Raw genomic sequence first — 18,936 nt, forward strand, 5'->3', positions numbered from 1 at the left:
ATGTTTAGTTTTGTAAGAAACTGCCAAACTGTCTTCCAAAGTAGCTATACCATTTTGCCTGCCCACCAGCAATGAATGAGAGTTCTTGTTGTTCTACATCCTTGCTAGCAGTTTGTATTGTCAGTGTTTTGGATTTTGGCCATTCTAATGGCCAAACCATCTAGTGGTATCTTGTTTTAATTTGCAACTCTCATGACATGATGTTGAGCATCTTTTTTTTTTTTTTGTCTTTTTCGTGACCAGCACTCAGCCAGTGAGTGCACTGGCCATTCCTATATAGGATCCGAACCCACGGCAGGAGTGTCGCTGCGCTCCCAGCACTGCACTCTCCCGAGTGCGCTGTGGGCTCGGCCCTTGAGCATCTTTTCATGTGCTCATTTGCCATCTGTATACCTTTGGTGAGGTGGCCAGATCTTTCACCCATTTTTAAATCATGGTTGTTGATTTTCTTTTTTTCTTTATCTTTTTTTTTTTTTTTTTTTTGTGGCTGTATGGTATGGGGATCCAAACCCTTGACCTCAGTGTTACAAGGCCATGCTCTAGCCAACTGAGCTAAATGGCCAGCCCTGTTATTGTTGAGTTTTAAGAGTTCTTTGTATATCTTGGATAATAATCATTTATCAGGTATGTCTTGCAAATATTTTCCCCATTTATGACTTGTCTTCTGATTCCCTTGACACAAAGTCTTTCACAGAGCAGAAGTTTTTAATTCTAATGAAATCTAACATCAATTATTATTTATTTCATGGATCACGTCTTTGGTGGTGTATCTAAAAAGTCATTACCAATCCCAAGGTCATTTAGATTTTCTCCTATCTTATAGGAGTTTTATAGTTTTGCACTTTCCATTCAGATGTATGATCCATTTTGAATTAATGTTTGTGAAGGATGTAAGGTCTGTATCTAGATTAAATTTTTTTGCATGTGGACAGCGAGTTGGTCACTGGTTTTTGCTAAGAATACTCTAGCAGGACTGTCCAAAAAATATATATTGTGTACCACTTATGTTTTTTTAATTGACAAGTAAAAATTGTATATATTTATAGTGTACAGCATGATGTTTTGATATGTGTATACATTGTAGAATGGCTAAATCAAGCTATTTAATATATGCATTATCACATTTTTTTGTGGAGAGAACACTTAAAATCTACTCTCAGCAATTTTTAAGTATACAATATATTGTTATTAACTATAGTAACCATGATGAACCACATATCTAATTTTAAAGGTTCTTGTAGCCACGTTAAAAAGGTGAAATTTATTTTAATATATTTTAATTCAGTATATCCAAAATACTATCATTTCAACATATAATCACTTAAAATTATTACCAAGATATTTTGTATTCCTCTTATCATACTAAATCTTCAAAATCCATTGTACTTTGAGCAATGCACATCTCAATTTGGCTAGCCACATTTCAAGTGCTCAATAGCTACATATGATTAGTGGACACTGTAGCCCTATAGCAAAATGCATAATTGATAAGGGTTTTCTTTCTTATACCGGCTTTTTACTGCCAGTTACCAAAAAGGCCATTACACAATTTAATCCTATCACTACATGTGCCAGCCAGGATTCTTCTTCAGTATAGCTGCTGGAATTCCAGCCATCTGTGTCCCAGCTAATTGCCTCACCTATGTTCCAGCTTTCCTGTCAGATTTTTAAAAAAATTTTTTATTTTGGCAGCTGGCTGGTAAGGAGATCTGAACCCTCTACTTGGTGTTACTAGCACCACACTCTAACCGAGTGAGCTAACCGGCCAGCCCTCCCTTCAGAATTAGTAGCCACATTCATACCTTTGAGGAGAAGCAAGATAATCATTAAACTGCTGTATTCTATGGGAGAAAGTGCATGTTGAAAGAAGGTGATGGGCTAGGCAGCCCTAAACAAATATCTGAAGATAGCTGGTTATCTGGAAGATACCTTCGCTTGGAATTTAACATCAGATACTAATGTCTTCCTTGAGGCTGTCAATGGGTTTACCTTCCTTGAGTTAAAGCCTTTGCAGTGTGCTACATCTGTCCTTTAAGCTGCTTAATGCTTAACCCTTCCCAAATGGTATAGTATAGTTGTTAATGCCATTTTTGAAAGTAAAAAGTGATGGTCAAAGTACAGAAGGGTCTGCATTGAAAAATAAGTATTTTCCTCTTGGTCCCCACAGTTTTCATCCCTCTAAATATCCACAATTATCAATTTGTCTTAAAGACCTCGGGCGGTCTTTAAGAAATAAACAAAGGCAGGCAGACTGTGAAGGGTAGTAAAACTGGGCAAGAACAAAAAGACGGGATGAACAAAAAACTTAATAAAATGGTATGCCAAAGTCCAGCCATACAAATAATTATATTATTCACATGTTAACATTCTAATTAAAAATCAGTGGATTAAAAAATCAAGGCCCATTTATATTCTGCCTACAAGAAACATTTTAAAGACACAGATAAGTTGAAAATCAAAAGATAGAAAAAGACAAAACATGCAAACTAGCAATAGTAAGACTGGAGTGGTTATATAAATATCAGATAAAATAGACCTTAAGACAAAGAATATTACCAGAAATAAAAATAGGGACATTTCATAATGACAAAAGAGGCAATTTATCAGGAAGATAGTACAATTATAGATATGTATGTGCCCTAAAATACACGAATAAAAAATTGACAGAATTAAAGGGAGAAATAGTCAATTCTGTCATTATAATAGATTTTAACACCTATCTCTCAGCGGTCAAAGTAAGACAAAAGGTTTGAACCACTTTTTCAGCCACTTCAGTCTGATTGACATTTTTAGAACACCATACCCAACAACTGCAATATACAGTTTTTAGGTATACATGGTATAGTCATCAGGATAGACCATATACTGGGCCATAACACAAGTCTCAAAAGTATTGAAATTATACACAGTGAGTTCTCTGACTACAATGGAATTAAAAATCATTAATTTTTAATAATTAAGATATCCAGAAAAGCCCAAAACAGGAAATTAAACAGCACACTTCTAAATAGCTGATGGATCAAAGATGAACTCAAGGGAAATTAGAAAAGAATTTCAATTGAATGGTAAATACAACATAAAATTTGTGAAGCTTTATAAAGCTCTAAGCACTGCTTTATAGGTAAAGCAGTGCTTAGAGCCGCACTGTCCAATACAGTAGCCACTAGCCACATATTACTATTCAAATTTAAATTAAATAAAAAGCTTAATTCCTCATACTGGCCACATTTCAAGTGCTCAGTATCCACATGTGGCTAGTGGCTACTGTATTGAATGGCAGAAAATAGAATATTTCCATCAATGGAGAAAGTTGTATGGATGGTACTGATTGTCTTAGTTTGTTTGTGTTACTATTTAAAAAAACAAAGCAAAACAAAACAAAACCTTAGACTGACTAATTTATAAAGAACAGAAATTTATTTCTTATAGTTTTGGATGTCGGGAAGTCCAAGATCAAGGCATTGGCAGGTTTAGTGTCTGGCTAGGGCTCCTGTTTCTGCGACGGTGCCTCTTCCTGTGTCCTCACACGGCAGAATGGATGGAAGGGCAAAAGGGTCTAGTTAGTTCCCTGTAGCCCTTTTATAAGGAGACTTAATCACCTTCTAAATGCCCCACTTCTTCACACTATCACATTGAGGTTTAAAGTACAATACTGATTTTGGAGGGACACATACATTCAAATCATAGTACTGACTTGGTAACATAGCTTTAAATATCTATGTTAGAAAGAAAACATCTAAAGCGAATGATTTAGGGCCGAGCCCGTGGCGCACCCCGGAGAGTGCGGCACTGGGAGCGCAGCGACGCTCCCGCGGCGGGTTCAGATCCTCTATAGGAATGGCCGGTGCACTCACTGGCTGAGTACCGGTCACGAAAAAGACGAAAAAAACAAACAAACAACAATAAAAAAAATAAAGCGAATGATTTAAGTTTCTGCGTTAATAAGCTAGACAAAGAAGAGCAAAGCAAATCCAAATTAAACAGAAGGAAATAATAAAGAGCAAAAAATCAGTGAAATGGAAATCATACAATAGAGAAAACTAACAAATCCAAAATCTGATTCTTTGGAAAGAATAACAAAATAGAAAACCCCCTAGCTAGAATGATCAAGAAAAAAATTACACAAAAACAAATGACCAATATCAGGAATGAAAAAGTGGTTACACCACAGATCCTATGGACATTGAAGGATAGTAAAGATATAGCATGAACAATTTTATGCCAACAAATTCAACAACTTAGATGAAGTAGACAAATTTATTGATAAATCTAGCTTACCAAAATTAAAACAAGAAAAATCAGGAAATTGAGTAGCCCTATATCTTTTAAAGAAATAGAATTTATCAAAACTTTTCAGATGAGATCGGGTGTGTTCAGGGTGGTATGGCCGTAGACTATCAAAACTTTTCAAAAAGAAAACTCCAGACTCCATTTCACTTAGTTGAATTTAGTCAACTATTCAAGGAAGAAATACCACCAACCTTGCACAAACTTTTTCAGAATAGAGGAGAAACAGTAGCTCAACCTGTTATGAGGCCAGCATAACATACCAAAACCTGATGAAGACATTAAAAATTACAGACCAACATTCTCATGAATATAGATGCAAAAATTCTTAACAAAATACTAGCAAATTGAATCTAATACATACAAGGATAATATACCATGACCAAATAGCATTTCTTCCAGGAATGCAAGGTTATGTTAATATTAAAAAATCAATGTACCCAGAATTCCATGCCTATGTATATACCCAAGAGAAATGAAAACACATGCTCACACAAAAATTTATACATGAATATTCATAGTAGCATTATTCATAATAGGCAAAATTGGAAACAACCCAAAAGTTCATCACCTGATGAATGAATAAACGCAATGTGGTATAAGAATTCAATGGAATATTTTCAGAAATAAAAAGGAATGAAGTGGAGTGGTGTCATGGATGATGATAAGAAAGCTCCAGGCAACCATCTCTCCACCTAAACAACAATTGAGTTGGCAGGGACTGTCTGAAGTAACCATTTTGAAACTCTGGAGTCCAGGTGAGCACATGCAGTATCCAGGGGACAGCTTGATGAAGAGGCTGATCACTTTCAGTAAATTCAGGTGATTTGGGGCTCTTTATGTAGTGGCTACTATCCCCCACATCCCAAACCCATGGCAGGCAACTGAAAGGACAGTAGTCTGCATTCCTGGTCTGGTTTCCTGAAGCCAGGTTGGGTAATAAAGACCTTGTCCTCTATATTAGTCTGTTTCTGTTGCTTATAACAAAGTACCTGAAACTGGCTAGTTTAGAAAGAAAATGAAATTTATTGCTTACAGTTTTTGAGGCTGGGAAGTCCGAAGTCCATCTGGTGGTGGTTACAGTGACCCAGGGGTCTCACATTGCAAGATGGTGGAAGGAAAGAGAGAGAGAGAGAGAGAGAGACTGAGAGACTCTCCTCTTAAAGCACTCAGAACCATGCCCCTGACCACTATCATTAATCCATTAACTACTGCATGGTTCTACAATCCAATCACCTCTTCAAGGCTCCACCTTTCAATGACCATAATAGGATTTCCCACTCTCTTCACAGTCACAGTGGGGGCTAAGTTTCTAATATGAAAAACTTGGGGGACACAATTCAAGCTTCAGGGAGTTTTGCAGGAGGCATACTTCAATCCACTACATCCTCCAAATATCAGGATTGTGTATTTTGATTGCTGATTGCTGCTTTTGATCACTGAGGGTCTGACAGAGATATTGGTCATTGTTTTAAACCCTGTGGGTTGAAGTAGCTTATAGAAGATTTAAAGAGACAGTACTCCATTTTGAGTGGCAGACATTTAAGGACATCCTTGTCAGGTCACTGGCTTACTAAAGCAATAACAGAACCAAACACATGACACACACACTTTGCAAGAAAAATTTGGAGAAGTCACAAATGGATGGCTCCAACCCTCAATAAGCAAGCTTCAGCAATCCCTAAGGAGTGTTAGAATTAGATTTCCAGAATATACCATAACATAATGCTCAATATGTCCAGTCCTCAACAACAACAAAAAAATTATAAAATAGAGAAACAGGAAAGTGTGGTTCAATCACAACAAAAATAAGAATTGGACATAAATCACCCCTGAGGATGCCCAGATACTGGAATTAGTAGTCAAAGATATTAAATCAATGGTCTTAAATATGTCAGTGAGCTAAAGAAAGCCATGGATAAAAAGGTAAAGGAACTCAGAAAAACAATGTATGAACAAATAAGAATTATCAATAAAGAAATAGAAATCATTAATAGGAAACAAACAGAAATTCTGGATCTGAAAAATAAAATAACTAAAATGAAGAACTCACTAGAGGGGTTCAACAATAAATTTCAACAAATTTGAGCAGGCAGAAGAAAAGATCAGCATACTTGAAGATAAGACAATTGCAACTATCCAGTATGAAGAGCAGAAAGAAAAAATAATGAAGAAAAAATAATGAAGAATAGAGCCTGAAGGACCTGTGGGACACCATCAAACATGCCAACATGCACATTATAGGTGTCCCAGAAGAAGGAGTCTTAGGAAAAGAGAGCGACAAAGGGGCAGAAAAAATATTTGAAGAAATGATGGTTAAAATGTCCCAAATCTGAGGAAAGACATAAATGTACACATCTAAGAAGCTCAGTGAACTTCAAGCAGGATATACTCAAAGAAATCCACACTAATACACATTATAATCAAATTGTCAAAACCTAAAGGAAAAAAAAAAAGGAGAATTTTGAAAACAGCAAAAGAAGTGACTCATCATATTCAAGAGAGCCTATTCAATAGGATTAACAGCTGTTTCTCTTTGGAAACTATGGAGGCCAGAAGGCAATGGGATGATATATTTAAAGTCCTGAAAGAAAAAAAAAAGCAAAAAACTTTCAACCAAGAATTCTATATCTGGCAAAGTTGTCCTTCAAGAATGAAGGAGAAATCAAGACATTTCCAGATACACAAAAGCTGAGGGATCTTGTTACAGAATACCTGCCCTACAAGAAATGCTAAAGGGAGTAAGGCTGAAATGTAAGGACTGAACAGTAACTTAAACCAAGAGAAAAAATAAAGAACACTGATAAAGGTAACTATGTAGTTAAACATAAAAGCTAGTATTATTTTACTTTTGGTATGGGCTGTAGCTTCTCTCTTTTTTCTATATAAATTAATAGGCAAAATGTACAAAAATAATTATATTTTAACAAGCATACAATGTAGTAAGATGTAATCTGTGACAACAATATTACAAAGAGGGAAGGAAAGAGATGTATAAGAGCAGTGTGTATATTACTGAAACTAAGTTGGTATAATTTAACTAAGTTGTTATAAATTTAAGATGTTAATTGTAATCCCTAAGCTAACCACTAAGAAAATAATTTTAAAATGTATAGAAATTGAAAGAAAAAAGGAGTTTAAAATGGTAAACTACAAAAAAATTAAATGCAAAAAAGGCAGTAATGTTGGTATTGGGAACAAAAACCACATAAGACATACAAAAAACAAGTACACAAATGACAGAAGTAAATCTTGATTTATCAGTAATGAAATTAAATGTAAATGGATTAAATTCCCCTATGAAAATGCAGGGATTGGCAGAATGGATTAAAAAATAAAAGGTTCCATCTATATACTGTCTACAAGAGACTCACTTTAGGTATAAGAACACAACATTAAAAGTAAAATGATGGAAAAGATATTCTATGCATATAGTAATCAAAAGAGAGATGAGTGGCTGTATTATCAGACAAAATAGAGAGCTGGGTAGCTGTAGTATTATCAAATAAAATAGACTTCAAAAAAGATACAAAATACAAAGAAAGACATTATATATTGATAAAATATTTGATAAAGCAAGAAGATATAACAACTATAGACATATATGCACCTAACACAGTCCCAAAATATATGATGCAAGATGAAGGCAACTGAAGGTAGAAATAGACATATTTCTACAATAATGCTTAGAGACTTCAATACCCCACTCTTGAAAATGGATAGAACAACTAGAGGGCTGGCCAGTTAGCTCAGTTGCTTAGAGCACTGCTTTGTAATAACAAGGTCAAGGGTTTGGCTCCCAGCACCGGCCAGCTGCCAAAAAAAGAAAGAAAGAAAAACCAGAAAAAAATAAGTAAAGAAATACATGACTTGAACAACACTACAAATCAAATAGACCTAATAGTCATACAAATAACACTTCATCCAACAGCAGCACAATACATATTCTTCTCCATTACACATGGAACATTCTCCAGGATAGGCCATATGTTAGGCCACAAAACAAGTCTTAATACATTTTAAAAGACTGAAACCATACAAAGCATCTTTTCCAATTACAATGTAATGAGACTAGAATTTAATAACAGAATGAAAACTGCAAAATTCACAAATATGTGGAAATTAAACAACACTCTAAATACTAATGAGTTAAAGAAGAATTACAGGAGAAATTAGATAATATCTTGAGACAAATGAAAACACACACACACACACACACCTGAAAACTTATGGGATGCAGCAAAAGCAGTGTTAAGAGGGGAATTTATACATTAAAAAAAGAGTACTGAAAAAAGTGGATTAAAGTCACCCCTATAATTGTAGATTTGCATATTAATTCTTTGGTTCTGTAAACTACTGCTATAAACTATAGACTATAGTTTATAGTTCTGTGTTATGTAACTGAAATTTACATTATTTGGTATTTACAAAGTTTTGATTTTACAGCATTCTATGGACTTGACCTTTTTATTACTTTGAAATGTGCATCTTTATATCCAGTAATTCTACCTCATATCTACTTTGTCCAATATTAATATAGCCACATAATCTTCTGTTTAATATTTGCATGGTAGATCTATTCTCATCTTCTAACTCTCAGGTTATGTGTGCCATATACTTAAAATATTTCTTTTGTAAACAGAATACAGCTATGTTTTTTTTAAATCTAGTTGACAAATTCTGCATTATTTTATTTCTTTTTATGTGCTTGGAATTTTTTTCCAGCTTCATTGAGGTATAACTGATGAATAATAATTCCATCTATTCAAAAAAAGAAGAAATATCTAAAATCAGTAAACTAACTGAACACTTTAAGGAACTAGGAAAAAAAAGAGCAAACCAAACCCCTTTAGAAGAAAGGAAATAATAAATATTAGAGCTGAGATAGATGATATAGAGAATAGAAAAACAATAGAGAAAAATCATTAACACCAAAAGTCGTTGCTTTGAAAACATCAACAAAATTGACAAACCTTTAGCTAGAAGGACTAAAAAAGAGAGAAGATTCAAGTTACTGAAACCAGATGCAAAATTTAGGCCATTATCACCAATTTATCATAAAGATAAAGGCTTATAAGAGAATAGTATGAACAATTGTATGAGTGGTCTTTAAAAATTCATGGAAAAATTCCTATTATCTGTTAATTCCATTTATCCACGAATTTTTTTATATACCCTCATATACCAACAAATTGGATAGACTAGATTAAATGAAACCCTTCCTATAGACACACAGTATACCAAAACTGACCCATGAAGAAATAGAAAATCTGAATAGGCATGTAACTACTAAGGAGATTGAATTGGTGATAAAAAACCTTGCAACAAAGAAAAGCCAGATGGCTTCACTGGTGAATTCAACCAGGCATTTAAAGAAGAGTGAACATCAGGCCCAGCCCATGGCTCACTTGGGAGAGTGTGGTGCTGATAATACCAAGGCCACAGGTTTGGATCCCTATATAGGGATGGCCAGTTGCTCACTTGGGACAGTGTGGTGCTGACAACACCAAGTCAAGGGTTGGGATCCCCTTACCGGTCATCTTTAAAAAAAAAAAAAAAAAAGATGAGTGAACATCAATTTTTGCTCAAACTCTTCCAAAAAATTGAAGAGGAAAGAATGGTCCCTAATTTATTCCTTGAGGCCAGCATTATCCTGGTACCAAAGCCAAACAAAGATATTACAAGAAAAGAAAACTACAGACCAATATCCCTTATGAACATTGATGCAAAATCCTTAACAAAATACCAAACCAAAAAATTCAAACCAAATTCAACAGCACATTGAAAGAAGTATATACACTATGACTAAGTGAGATTTATTCTTGGATTGCAAGAATGGTTTAGCATATGAAAATCAATCAACATAATACACCACATTAATAGGATGAAGGGGAAAAAAAATCCCACATGATCATTTCAATTGATATGGAAATAGTATTTGACAAAATCCAATACCTTTTCATGATAAAAGCACTCAATAAACTAGGAATAGAAGGGAACTTCTTCCAAATAATAAAGGCTGTATATGAAAAACCCATAGCTAATATCATATGCACAGTGGTGAAATTCTGAAAACTTTCTTCCAAAAATCAGAAACAAGACAAGGATGCCCACTTTTGCTTGTTGAAGCAGTAGAAATTCTAGCCAGAGCAATTAGGTCAAATAAATAGCACCCAAACTAAAAAGGAAGAAGTAAAATGATCTCTTCTCACAAATGTTATGATTATATATATAGAAAAACCTAAAGAATTCCCCCCCAAAATCTGTTAGCGCTAATAAAAGAATTCAGCAAATTTGTAAGATACAAAATTAACACACAAAAATCAGTTGCATTGCTATACACTAGCAATGAACGATCTGAAAGAAAATTAAGAAAACAATTCCATTTACAATAGCATCAAAAATAATAAAATATTCAGGAATAAATTTAACCAAGAAAGGTAAAGACTTGTATACTAAAGAGTACAAAATGTTGCTGAAAGAAATTAAAACATAAATAAATGGAAACATAGTGATTTGATCATCACATGTTATACACAGGTGATGGTAATCAACGCTGTCCCCCCAAAATATATATAATCAATTACGCTTCAATTAAAAAAAAGAAAAGAAAAGAATAAATGGAAACACATCCTGTTTCATGGATTAGGAGACTTAATTCTATCTATAGGAGGAGGAGAAAGAATAAAAACGATAACAACAACAAGAACAAAGTTGGAGGTGCCACCCTACGTGATTTCAAGACTTACTAACCTGCAGCAATCAAGACAGTCTGGCAAACCAAAAAAAAAAAAAAAAAAAAGTATATAGGTCAATAGAACAGAATAGAATCCAGATACCAACCCATTCATATATGGCCAATTGATTTTTGGCAAAGGTACCAAAGTAACCAAGGGGGAAAGATAAGTCTTTGCAACTAATGGTACTGGTTCAACTGGATATCCACACAGGAAAGAAATGAACATTGACCCTTTCTTCATACCATATGCAAAAATTAACTCAAAATGAATCACAGAGCTACATGGAAAATCTAAAACTATAAAATTTCTAAAAAACAAAACAGGAGAAAATGTTTGGAGTAGGTAAAGTTTTCTTAGATAGAATACAAAAAGCCTGAAACATATAAAGGTTGATCAATTAGACTTCATCAAATTAGAAACTTTTGCTTTTCAAAAGACACCATTTTAAAAAATAAAAAGACAAACCACAGACAAGGAAGAACATATTTGCATATGATATGAGTATGTCTGATTAAGGACTTATATCCAGAATAGACTCCTATAAAGATCTCTTATAACTCAATAATAATGACAATCCAATTTTTAATTTTTATGTCTCTTACTTGTATTAGCTTTAAAAAATTTTCTTATTAGCATATTATTGTTACAAATCAGACTTGTTCTTTACGTCCCTCGTCCAATCTCTCCCCTCCCTCTTCCCCTCCCCCCTGTAATAACCATAGGTTTGTTCTCTCAATGATAGATTAACTGTTCTTATGTTGGTTTGTTGTCTAGGTGATCTGTCCAGTACTGAGACAGTGTGATCAAGTCCTCCCCTATGATCGTAAATCAGATGCTTCTTCTATTACTCTGCAGTGTGCTTTGTGGAGAGAGGACCAAGGCAATCGAGGCAATCACTCTCTTCTTCTTTCTCTTTTTTTTTTTTTTTGGTCTCCACTAGTGCCTCTCCTTGTGTCACTGCAGTTGAGAGTCTGGTTTGCCATCTGCACGGTGGCTGTGACTGCTGCTATAGAGACTACCCACTTTTGCGGTAGCCATGGCAATTGTGACTATGGTGGGCTACCCACATGGAAATGGTATTTTTGGTGTGCTCTTTGCTTGGTTGTGGCTGGGTTTGGCTTCCCCTGGCTCCATACCTCAGGGCCCTGGTGGGACTCTGGGGTGGTGGCAGCAGCTTGCCTAGTTGCGGCTAACAATCCAATTTTTCAAATGGGCGTAGGATTTGAATAGATACTTAGAAGATGTATAAATGGCCACTAAACACATGAAAAGATACTCAACATCATTTGTCAGGGAAATGGAAATGAAAACCACAATGAGATACCCTTACGTGATGATTATTATTTTTTAATATATATTTAAATATTTTTTATATATATATATATTTTGGCAGCTGGTCAGTACAGAGACCTGAACCCTTGACCTTGGTGTTATAACACTGCGTTCTAACCAACTGAGCTAACCAGCCTGCCTACATGATTATTTAAATGGCTAAAATGTGAAAGACTGACTATTCAAGTGTCGGTGAGGATGTTGAGCAACTGGAACTTTCATATTCTTCTGATGAAAATGTAAAATATTACTACTACTTTGGAAAAGTTTGGTGGTTTCCTTAAAAGTGAAATATACACCTACTATGTGATGAGCCATTTTACTTCTAGGTCTGTCCAAGAGAAATGAAAATATGCATCCACACAAAGGCTTGTACTCAAGGTTCATGGAAGCTTTATTTGTAATAGCTCAAAAGTGGAAACAATCCAAATAGCTATCAAAATGCATTATAGCTATACAATGGACTACTACTTAGCTATAAAAAGGAACTATTGATTCCACTTATATAAAATTCTAGAAAATGCAAAGTAATTTATAGTTATAGAAGAAAATCACTGGTTGCCTGGAAATGGGGTAGGGGGATTTGAGGATGAGAGGAGTAGTAGAAGGGAAGATTACCAAGGGAAACAAAGAAACTTTAGGGGATGATTGAAATGTGATTGTGGGGATGGTTTCACAGTGTATATTTCTGTTAAACTCATCAAGTTATATACTTTAAATTGTGCAATGTATTGTACATCAATTATACCTCAATAAAGTAGTAAAATTAAAAATGCACATAAACACCATAGCATCTTGCTTTGTTCACTTAATTATAGATCTTGAATAATTTATATCTATACAAATAAATCTACTTTATTCTTTAAAAATAGTATATATTATGCTTTATGAAGATATACCATAAGTTTTTTTATCAGTCTCTTTCAAGGAACAGCTAAGCAGGTTCAACTATTTTGCCACTGCATCTTATATTTAACAAAATATTTAGGTATGTTTGAGGGGTCTTCAAGATGTTCATGGAAAATGAATTTAATGAAAAAAACTATGCATGGATTGCAAAATTTGTTGCACAAAAATAAACTTGTACTACCTTATTATAACATATCTGAACAAGATCTAGTTTCAGGAATAAGAAGGATAACACATCAGTCTGAAAGGAGCCCCTATCAGTTTGAAAGGAGACCCTATCAGAGCCCCTGTGAATTCTGTTAAGATTGAAGCAAGAACAAACACTTTCATATGTTGAACCATTCTTGTTTGTTATGTGCTTATGCACTTAAAATTTTGTTAAATAGTTAGGTTGACCTCCAAAGATGTTGGACCAACATATACTCCCATCAGCAATGTATAAACGAGTTCTCCTTTCTCCTTCTGGCTTACCCAATCACTGTATTACCAAACACAATAAAAGTCTATTTTTCATTTATGCTACCTATTCTGCATGGGTTGGCAGAAGCTCTTTTCCACCTCGTCAGTATGGGTCTTTGATAACTGAAGCTCCACCATTTTGTGAAAACGGCATCTGGACCACACAGCATTCTCAGTCACCATATTAAATGAAGAGATTGGAGAACCACCCTGCGCTTTTTACTGCCTCAGCCCAACAATTGACTTACATCACTTCTCATGATTTATTTGGCCAGAACAAATGCCATGGCCCTATCTAACTGCAAGGGAACTTGAAAACACAGAGGAACAGATGGAATATTTAACAAATACCATTGCTTTAGCACAGTGGTTAAGAATACAAGCTTAGAAGTCATACAGAACTTGGCTCAAAAAATAATGACATTGCCATCAACTCATTGTGCATTCTTGGGCAACTTACTTAAGTTCTCATGGTTTCTTCATTCATAAAATTGACAAGGTAAGCTTCCTAGAAACAGCTACTGTGTCTGACATATTCACTCCTGTATTCTCAGTGCCCAGCACAGCACCCAGCCATAGAAGGAAGTCAATAAGTATTGAATGAATAGTAATTACTTCCAAAAATTGTTTCAAGGATTTTGGAATAATACATGCAAAAAGCTTACTGTAGTGCCTCATACATATTAAGTTCTCAAATTAGAGATATCATTTTTACTTGCTAGTCTTCCAAATGCCTGGGATTTTCCTGCATCTTTGGCTTTGCTTATATACCTTCCTTCATCTGGAAGGAAGAAAACTGACATTTATTAAGCATATACCCTGTGCCACTACTTTGATAAGGCTACATGCTTTCACCTCAGCAAGTTTTTAAAAAAATATAAGTATATTTACATACTATAAAATAAACAGATCTTAAGTGTACAATCTGATGAGTTTTGAAAAAATGTAAGAGCAACCATACCCAAATCAAGATATAGACCTTTATTATTGTTATTTTCTGTATTTTTCTGTTGGATTCTTGAATTTCCTGATGCAGAGTAGTTTTCCTATGTGACAGAAATGAGTTTGTTGTTGTGTGTTGCAAATGCTTCCACATGTGGATGGAGCATTTTACATATACGTTGTTAAAAACAGGGATAAATTGAGTGTCTCGGTACATAATTAATATGCAGAGTGCTTTTAAATAGGAGAGGTGAAAAGTTATCTGCCTTCCCAATACCCACAAAATTGGCAGGGTATGAGGAGGTGGGTAACAACGAGCAAAAGAGGTTTATCAGAAGCAACCAAACAAGCAGATACAACTTGATGCTGGAATCTTCCCGGAGTGATCTTCAAGGAAAGGAACAGAAAATTCTGGAAATGAATGCAGTGTAGCAACGAGGTTCTGCCCTCACCCTCCAAAAGACAAAACGATGAGTCATTAAAATGCTGACAGTTCATAATGGAGAAGAGCAAATTTTTCCCTGTTCTAGGAAAATAGTGAGAAAGGGGAACAGAAAGAGTGGAACTGAATGTCAGAAATTATGTCTGTCACTGCACACAGAAGGTTTAGAGGCCTGAGGGCATCACCCCATGGGAGTGGATCCCCACCACCCCATCTCCCACCAGACGGCATAAACTCTGGTAAAAGTCCTCCAACAGTGAGAACCAGGCCCAAATATGGCATTAGAATCTCAATGCCAATTCAATGGCTTCGGGCTGCAGAAAAAAGTACATAACATATGAACAACAACAACCTTTAACAGCTGTGAAGGAAAAATCATATCACTCTCAGATGGTCTCAAAGAAGGTGAGAATCTCTCACAAGCTCATAAACACTGATGGTGAGAGTGAAAATTGATACATCACTTTGGAAAAAGTTTGGCAATGCACAGGATATCTGAAAATGCCCTTTGTACTCATGGTGCAGCAACATGACTTCCAGTTATGTACCCAAGAGACGTTCTTCCATGTTTGCACAAGGGGATGTGTGTATGCAAGATGTTCATCACAGCATTGTTTGTTACAGCAAAAATTGGAAAACAATCAGTGTCCATGAATAAAGGATTGAGAAAATTATATATTGGATAGATACTATAGCTTTTCTAGGCACTCACAGTTATCAACAAAAACTGTGGTTTTATTTTGTAGGTTTAAAAGTCCAGTACAATAACAAAGCATCAATCTCATTGCCAAAGTGTAACTGGTTTCTTCATTATTTCCCCACCTTACTCTGACTCCATCACTCGCTTTGCTGCCTCTGGCTCCATTGGAGATGTGGCGGAGAGGAAAGGTGCTAAAAGGCCTTGCTTGACAGTGCAGTTTTAACATGGCTATGTTGGTTCCCTCTGGGTGTAGCAGATGTCCAAATGCCAATGGTCTTTCATGGGGGGCATTTGCAGATTCCTCAGAGATCTTTACTGCTGGAAACCTCTAACTGTGGTGTCCTGATGCAGGCAATGTCTCTAGTCCCAGGATCTGTCAGCCCTACTGCTTCTGGATCTCTTGGACAAGGCACCATTCAAGACAACTCAGGTTTGATTCCCTTTGACAGGGTCTACTCAGGGCCCCCTGTGGCCATTTCCCTGTTCTGCCATTCTAATAACTTCTTCAGGTGTGAGTCAGGCACCTGTCCCTGCATCCCTAAAATCTAGGGGACATGGGCTAAGTTCTCTAAGCTTCCCAAAGGGAGTAGAAAATGAGAATTAGTGCCAGTGGAATTTATCTTTTCTCAAAACCATTTTCATAAAACTATATTTTTCTATCTTATTTACCTTATTATATTACATCCTTCCAACTGTATATATGTACAGAGAGCTATCCAGAATGATGTTTACTTAATGCTACTTTTTTCAAGCTAAAAAGATTTGCTTTTTCTAATTAATTTTTATTTTTATCAAAATAATGCTTATGCATGGTTTTAAAAGTCAAACAGTACTTCAAGGCTTTTAATAAAAAATAGCTGCAACTTCCCCCAGTCCTTAGAGGCCCTGGTTTTTACCTCTTTTAGCAGTTTCTTTTGGTATTTACCTCTTTATTTCTAAATAACATGCTTATAATTTTATTTCCTGATTTTTCAGTTTTATATATTACCTGTTGACTTCCTACTATGAAAAATATGGCTTCAGCTCTTATACCAACTCTCCTTCCCCATTCTTCCAGTGTAGTTATTGAATAAACCAATAGTCAGCATTTACATTATTATTACATCATTAAAATATACATTATTCACAGAGGAGCCATACAATGAACTACAGTAGCATTTCCTTTCTTATACAATTCTTTATTTTCTCTGGAGATAATAATTACTTAATTTTTTAGTTTGCTTTGTTTTCTACTTTCCTCTCATTATCTCATCCCCAAACTCTTTGACAGAACCGTAAATCTCCCCTCAACACTTTCACATCTATAAGCTAATTGATCCATTTCATATTTATTCCTACAGTCATCTTTTCAGGAACTTCCATCCTTCCATTCCAATTTAGTGGTGGCTCTCTGGACTGCTACACAGCTGCTGTCCTGTTTCCTAGATCCATGTCTTTTTACTTTGTTGGTTTCTTCCCTTATCTTGGTGGAGCACATCCTTCAGTGGCTTCTTAAGAAAAGATTTATGAAATGTAAATGTTAGTGGATCTTGCACGTTTTAAAAAGCCTTTATTCTATCATACTTTATTAATAGTTTGGCTGTATATATAATTCTACATTGGAAATAATTTTTTGAAGTAATTTCTCTGTTATTCTCTACATTGCATTGTTGCTGTTGAGAAATTCTATACACTTCGGACTCCTAATTATTTATCTTTAACCTGGTTTTCTCTCTTGAAACTTCTACCCCATGGTTTTATATTTCACAGTAATGTACCTTCAGGTGAATTCTTAGTGAACTCTTTTATTAAAAAAATGTGGCCTTTATTTTGGGGACATTTTTCCATGCATGATTATAATTTTCTCACTTCCATTATTTGGTCCTATATGGAGCTCTTTTTATTTGTATGTTAGACTTTTTGAACTCCTCTAATGTTATTTTTCCTCTACAATTCTCTGTCTCTTTGGCTTTTTGATCTAATTTCTGAAAGACTTCCTCAACTTTAGTTTTCAAACTTCCACTGAAATTTTTGCTATTAGGGCTGTCCTGTGGCTCACTTGGGAGAGTGTGGTGCTGATAACACCAAGGCCACGGGTTCAGATCCCTATATAGGGATGGCCGGTTAGCTCACTTGGGAGAGCGTGGTGCTGACAACACCAAGTCAAGCGTTAAGATCCCAGGCCGAGCCCGTGGCGCACTCAGGAGAGTGCAGCGCTGGGAGCGCAGCGACGCTCCCGCAGCGGGTTTGGATCCTATATGGGAATGGCCGGTGCACTCACTGGTTGAGTGCAGGTCACGAAAAAGACAAAAAAAAAAAAAAAAAAAAAAAAAAGTTCCCCTTACCAGTCAGTCATCTTTTTTAAAAAAATTAAAATAAAATTTTTGCTATTATATTTTTAATTCCTAAGAACTTCTTCTTGTTCTACAAATATTTCTTTTTATATAGCCTTATGTTCTTATTTCATGGATGCAATACTATTTCATCAGACAAAATTAATGTACTTTTGAATTTATCTCCTGGTTTCATTGTTTCTGTATCCCCTCAGTTCGTTCTTTCATTCTTTCTCTCTCTCTCCTCTCTCTTTCTTTTTTAACCTGGCTTTCATGTTGAAGCTTTCCCCAAGTATGACGTTTGGTGGTCTGTTTATACTTAAGAGGGAGAGAGTAAATGCTGTGTATGCAGGGTGGCATTTGTCACCTGGAGAACCTCCCAGTGGAGTGATCAGGTGGGGACCCTGACATTTCACTGGGGCACCTCCCAAAGGTTAGTATCTGTAGGTCTTATTCCCAGCTTGTTTCTCCAGAGAGGAGTTTCTGGAGGAAATTTTCTTTTTATCTGGGGAGTTATAAGCTGTTTCCTAGCATTCTGGGTCACAGGGAGAGAGACTGCTGGCTTGACCATTCAGTCTTCAGAGTCTCATTCAATGCTTTAACTATGGTGCCTCACTCCCATGTAGGTGTGCTTGTGTCCTCGCCCAGAACCTCTCTGTTTCAAGCTCTCTGGACAGTAAATCTCTTGTCTTCTCTGAGGTGGAGTGTTGATAAAAATCTGCAGACCTAAGGGTTCTTGATAAAGACTCTCCACCTTCCCACATATCCTGGATTTTAGTCTTCTTTTCCTTATTTGAGTTAACCCCTCTTTAT

Source organism: Cynocephalus volans, chromosome 1 (genome assembly GCF_027409185.1).
Source record: "Cynocephalus volans isolate mCynVol1 chromosome 1, mCynVol1.pri, whole genome shotgun sequence".
NCBI classification, from domain to species: domain Eukaryota; kingdom Metazoa; phylum Chordata; class Mammalia; order Dermoptera; family Cynocephalidae; genus Cynocephalus; species Cynocephalus volans.